A 6,524-nucleotide genomic window follows, 5' to 3' on the forward strand; every position below is an offset into this window, starting at 1 on the left:
GGCTGGGAATATGGCCTAGTGGCAAGAGAGCTTGCCTCCTACACATGAAGCTCTCGGTTCGATTCCCCAGCACCACATATATGGAAAACGGCCAGAAGGGGCGCTGTGGCTCAGGTGGCAGAGTGCTAGCCTTGAACAAAAAGAAGCCAGGGACAGTGCTCAGGCCCTGAGTCCAAGGCCCAGGACTGGCCAAAAAAAAAAAAAAAAATTTTTTTTTTTGCTTTTGGTTATGTAAAAGAGAATTACAATTTCAATTAAACCATTGAGGATTTCCAGGGAATTAAGCTGAGCAAAGACAGCCCATAGATAGATGCCAAATAATAATAGGATGAGTTATTACTAAACAACATGCATTGAAGAGTTAAATCTCTGCCATCACAATGCATTGTGTGGATTAACCCCCTTTGTCCTCAGTGAACTCCTTCTAATTCAGATTTTTACAACCTTTTATTAAAATTCCTTACAAATCGGTTAAATCACTTGGACGGTTAATTCACTTGATGGAGGTCATACAACTGATCAACTGGACTTGGAGGACTTGGATCTTCCAGGCTCCCACGTGGAACTGCAATGTGGAAAAGTCCCACGTGTTGCTTTGCGTGGCTTCAGTGGCTGCCTGGTGGATGGGATTCTGCTGCGGCTCAAGGTGAGTATCTGAATGAGGCAGACAATCTCCCCACCAAGCACAAAGACATCAGTGAAGACCAACACAAACATGGCTTCCCGACCACCCCAAGTACCCACGTGGACCATCAGCTAATGCTTCTCTTTTTTCCACATAAATGCCGGGCCCAACATATTGTCATGTTTTCACACTAGGCCTGGCTCCTGGGGTAAAGACCAGGTGGTCTTTTATTGATTTTACACGTGAAAAAGTCCATGTTGAAACAAGTCTGTTTCCCTGGAGGTCGTAACTGGGATGTTTGGTAGGTCCAGCATTAGCATTGCCCCATTTTCCTTCCCTCTTGAAGAGGTGGAAGGGGCATGAAATGAAATAAATATCAGAATCAAATAGGAAGGTCTGTGGAAGACAGACCCCCGCCCCCATTTGGGGAGAGTGGATTTGGGGGGGCCTCTCCAGAACACAGGGTGTCTGGGGGAAGTGTCAAACCTAGCTCCAGTTTCATGCTGATGCTCCTGCTGGAAAGAACTAGACAGGAAGTGCTTGCGCCTAACATCCATGGGTCTCTCTCTCTCAACCCTCAGCCTGTTTCCAGCTGTTCCCAACTTCAAAAGGATTAAAGTATTGTGGCTTACTTCAGGACCCAGGGAGTAGGAGGGATTTATGACTGATCCCGGGCTTAAGAGCCAGAGAAGAAAAGAAATCATGATCCCAAGGAACAGGTGGGTACAGTGGAAATCAAAGCAATGAGGCAAACCCAAGAATTCTTGGAAGAAAAGGAATGAATTGATCCAAGGCAAAGAAGCAACCCTGAGTGGGGACGGGACATCTGCAGGCTGAGCCCCCCTTGGCCAGCTTGCCCATTCCTGAGCAAGTGTTTTCTCTTGGACCAACTCATTAGGGACTAAAAGTGAGAGGCTCCTATTGTACCTTCTAGCAAATGTGGGGAGATGGTTGGGAAGTGATTCTGGAATCCCACGTTTAGAACTGGGAGGCATTTTCCAATATAAATATAATAGTGTATATAAATGCATTGTAACAAGTAGAAACATTGGGGGGGGACATTTTAGCTCAATATGAGTAAACTAAAGAGGTATATGGGGAAAATAGAGGATAGAAAAAGAAAGACTGGTACTCACATTCATGGAAAATAATTCTTGAGCCACAGGGATGATGGGAAGTATAAGTCCAGGTTGAGACACAAGAAGTTTATGTTCACTGAATTTGGAGATGGGAGACAGGAAGGAGATGTGTTTGGTTTCAGAAAAACATAGTTACGGTTTAAAAATGGGAAATAGGCATTTAAGTAAGAGGAACTGGCACAGGTGCAGAGTTTAGGTTGGTGTCTCTCAGCTACATTCTCTTCCACCATCATGAACATCAGAATCTTCTAGTAGGCTTGTAAACATGGTAGACTCTTGGGCTCCTCCCAAATCCACCAATCCAGAATTTGGGTAGTATGATTCAGAAATCTTTGATTCAACAAACACTCCAAAATTTCAATTTTCCTTCCCAAATTAATATAGGCAAATCATCCCTGGTTCAGATTTTATTAGTTATCTACAAATTTGTATGCCCAGATAATAAATAGAACAACTATCCAATTTGCCTCAAGAACTATGGAGACCAAACAGGTCATAGTATTTCAATTAAGTGTAATTCTAAAACCAATTTTCCTAACACATATAGTCACTGGGATGTGTGTGTGTGTGTGTGTAAATAGGCATAAAAGTAAATCTGTTTATCTGTGATTGCACTTATGTTACTTTAAAGCAACTTAATTTCCCCGGCCAGAGGAGAGAATGACAAAAACAGCAAAAGAGCTACAAAAACGTCAACTCCACCTGTCGGTGGCTCATGCCTGTAATCTTAGCTTCTCCAGAGTCTGAGAACTGAGGTTCACAGCTTGAGGCCAGCCTGGGTGAGACACTCCATGAGACCCTCATCTCCAATAAACTGTGCAGAAAAACCTGGAAGTGGTGCTGTGGCTTAAGTGGTGGATCACTAGCCTTGAGCACAAAGAAGCTCTGGGACAGTGCCTAGGCCCTGAGTTCAAGCCTCAGAACCGGCAAAAAAAAAAAAAAAAAGAATCCCAAACCATTAGCTTTGTGATGCAGTTTCCTACTGCTGAGCTGCTGGGGAAATGAGTGTCATAACTGCTGCTTCCATTCCCTGGGTAGCAGGTGGAGCTACTTACCAATCCTGGCTTTCCTCTTCCATGTGGGTGTTCACTGCAAAGCTCTGGCTTCCCAATTCCTTTCCAGAAAGATTCACCACACTCACAGAGGAACTTACAATGTCCCTGCTATTTTCTTCCTATGACCTGCCTGGGATGGGAAGCACAGGTGTGTCGCCATCACGAACAACTATTGATGTGAGCAGGAAGGAGGATGTGGTATTTACTCTGTTGATTTCATGCAGCCATTGAGAGCCGAAGATCATTTTCATGACTCTCGCTTGTTCTGAGCAAACATCCTTACACACTCTGGCCGAGGAGACCCAAATTAAATTCCAACATGGCTTGTGGAAACTTTGAAAGGCTGAAGTCATGTAACTGTAGACATAAGACAAGGTCTCTGGGGACAGCAATGACGACACTTGGGTCAAGCTGGTTCCATTTCTGTGAGCTGAGGTAACTGGCAAGGGCTAGAAATTTCCTGGGAGACCAGACTTAATTCCTCGCATCAGGACTACGTTTCTAGACACATCCGTGAACTGGAAAGAACATCTTTAAGTTTGTTCAAACTTTCAGACTTAAAAAAAAGAACATAAATTTCCCAGAAGGTCTCATGGAGAAGTTGGGGGGAGGGAGGTATTGCAATTTCACAGGTCACTGTGTGTCTTCTGTAGAGGTGACCTTTATTTCAGATCCACATGGTTGTGGATTTGAAGAAGGCTGATTGTCAGTTCTAACAAAGCACATCTTTAAATCTACTCACTACCTTACGTATGTAACTGTAATCCCTCTGTACATCACCTAACAATAAAATTAAATTTGAAAAAAAAAATTTACCTTTAGCCTGAAAAAAATTCTACAGACAAGAAATAGATACTGAGCTCTTAGGGAAAGCTCCTTGATTACTCCATAGAGAAAGATAGGCGTGTGAGGACCCTTTTTCCCAGCCAACTATGAAGAATTTGGTGAGTTCATCAGGGAAGTCTGCAAGATCATTCTCCTGAAGGTAGTCCAAGAGTGGGAACAAATTTGCATCTAAAGGCCTTATCTAAGGAATTCCCATAGGTCCAACTCCGTTGGCAGTTCTACATTTTTCATTTTGGAGCAGACAGATGATTCTGTCAGAAATGAACCCTGTGGCTTTCAAGGAGAAGTGAACAAAATTTTTAGTAGAAGTTCAGTCATCACCTTGCTCCTTAGTAAGCAAGAAGAGGGAAAAGGTGTTAGTGGCATACAACCAACTATAATAGCCTCAGCTATGTGAAGCTCTTTGTACGTCTTGGAATTTTTGAATTTTGAAGTTGTCTATGCCAAGATACACTTGAGCAATACAACCTGAGAAAACAAAGTTTTAAATAAAGAATTCGGACATCTTTTTCTAATGACACACGCAATTTTGTAATATACCAAGCTTACGTCTTTCCTTCCAACTTGGGGATAATGCAACATCATACATTGATGGCACCAAACCAGGAAAGCAAAACAAAACAGAACGTTGAGCTTGGCCTTACCCCCAGTTCTCTGTGGCAGCTGATTCAAGGAGCCAAGGCAGGGACAGAAAATTAATACATCACCCTCTTAAGCTGAGAGGTTTGGGGGAGCAGTTCTCATTCCCTTGCTTTTAAAGTGAAAATACATGCAAGAACTTAGGCTGGGAATAGGCAATTGTGTTATGAAGCCACTCTGGACCGAAATGAAGTGTGTGTGTGTGTGTGTGTGTGTGTGTGTCGGGGGTAGAGGGGAACCCAAGTCGTCTTTCTATACATTGATCATGGTAGGAGTCTATTTTGATTAGAAGAGCCAAACTCCGCATAAATATTATTTTCTACAGTTTCAATATTCTAATTAAATACCTGAATTTATTTCTTGGAAGAAAAAAAGCAGAACATTTAGTTCAGTCATAGCAGTAACCATGTCTTTGGTTTGTATTAAAGGCTGTTAGTTTCCCAAGTTCTGCTCAAAATTCACAACACGGGAATTTACCGTATCTTCATAAAAGCAATTGAAATTACAGTGTTTTTATGAACTCCCAGGGTGTACTTCTATTAACAAAAGATGTTTTGCTTTACTCACACCTGCTCAGTTCTCCATGGGGGCCCAAGCGATACACATTCCAATAGAGCAGCGCCAATAAAATCAAATAAAAATGAACTTCCAAGGAAGAGAATGGAGATTTGCAATATTACCATAGAAAGTGCATTTGAGAAGGAGCTGAGCTCTTGGAACTGCCTTTTAAAGTAGAATTCTTTTAACAAAAAATAGACTTGCAACAATAAATCATGTATTTTTGACTATTGAATACTCAGACAACATTTAAAGTGTCTCCACTATGTCTCTCTCTCTCTCTCTCTCTCTCTCCCTGTGTGTGTGTATGTGTGTGTGTGCGTGTGTGTGTGTAGCCAGGGAAGGGTTTAGAAATGGAGGAAGTTTAGAAGAGGTGAGAGGGAAAAAAGAGCTAGAAAAATAAGAATTCTTTCTCTTTGCATGTAACTGAAAGGAACTGAGAATTTTTGTAAAGTCTGCCTAAATTAATGCGTTTATGCTTGATAGAACATTGTCTTAAGAAAATCTGAAAATCCATGAAATCCTACTTCTTCTAAGAAGCTTTAATGGAAAAAAATTGAAAAAAATTAACTTGCCCTCATTTCCAGTTCCTTCACACTTAGACAAAGTTTCAATATTTCAAAGGTTTTGTTGTTAGATTCTGAGTCACAGAACATTTGAAGAACCCTCGCCATGCAGAGTGTTTTATATATATATATATATTTTTTTTTTTGGCCAGTCCTGGGCCTTGTACTCAGGGCCTGAGCACTGTCCCTGGCTTCTTTTTGCTCAAGGCTAGCACTCTGCCACTTGAGCCACAGCGCCGCTTCTGGCCGTTTTCTGTATATGTGGTGCTGGGGAATCGAACCTAGGGCCTCGTGTATCCGAGGCAGGCACTCTTGCCACTAGGCTATATCCCCAGCCCACAGAGTGTTATATTAATACTTATTCTAGACTATCATTTCAATATAGTTTGTCCCTCTAAAACACATGTTGAAATTTAATACTCATTGTGAGATATTAAAAGTGGTATCTGGTGGGAATCTGAAGAGGTGATTGGGAGGGACTCAACTTTCATGGATGGATTGATGGATTTATTCAAACAAATGGATTAGTAGGTTGTCTATAAAAGTCCGTGTGTCAAGATCACTGGTTTCCCATGTCTCACCATGTAATGCTCCACTCTTGTATTTTTTTTTTTTTTGGATTCCACCAACAAGGAAGTCATCACCAAAGGTGGCATCTTCATGAGCCAAAACAAACCTCTTTTCTTTCTAACTTAACCAGTCAATAACATTGTGTTTTTAGAAAATGGACTACAGCAGGAAATGGAGTCGATTTGGAAACTCTGCCAGGTTGGATTGCAAGTAAAAGGCTTGCTTGAATGGATTACTTTTAACTGGGAACAGAAAAATGAGAAAACATGAGTGACAGGCAAGATTTGTTTGTGAGAGGGGAAAAGTTTTATTTACAATCTTTTGCTGCTGCTGCTGGAAGGGGGAGGATCCTGAAGAAGGTCTTTGGCAGGCTCAAGTGATGAGCCGAAGAGTGGTAGACTGGGAATACCTGGAGAGAGGGCGATAGCTCTGCATCTGAGTCGGAAGTACTGGGTGATGAGGCCCTGATATTGGGAAACGTTGATGGAGGAGCAGTGAACAGGACGGGAGAGTGAGGTAAGGCTGC

At 42.0% G+C, this 6,524-nt stretch overlaps 1 long non-coding RNA gene across 1 annotated transcript; it reads left to right on the top strand.

Moving 5' to 3' along the window:
• The first annotated feature begins 279 nt into the window (after positions 1 to 279).
• On the top strand, positions 280 to 5,112 carry LOC125366867. Its single transcript, XR_007213987.1, has 4 exons — positions 280 to 646; positions 1,207 to 1,344; positions 2,806 to 4,496; positions 4,536 to 5,112. It is a non-coding gene; the product is annotated as an uncharacterized LOC125366867 (long non-coding RNA).
• The last annotated feature ends 1,412 nt before the right edge of the window (positions 5,113 to 6,524 follow it).

This window comes from Perognathus longimembris, chromosome 18, assembly GCF_023159225.1.
Source record: "Perognathus longimembris pacificus isolate PPM17 chromosome 18, ASM2315922v1, whole genome shotgun sequence".
Lineage (NCBI taxonomy): Eukaryota > Metazoa > Chordata > Mammalia > Rodentia > Heteromyidae > Perognathus > Perognathus longimembris.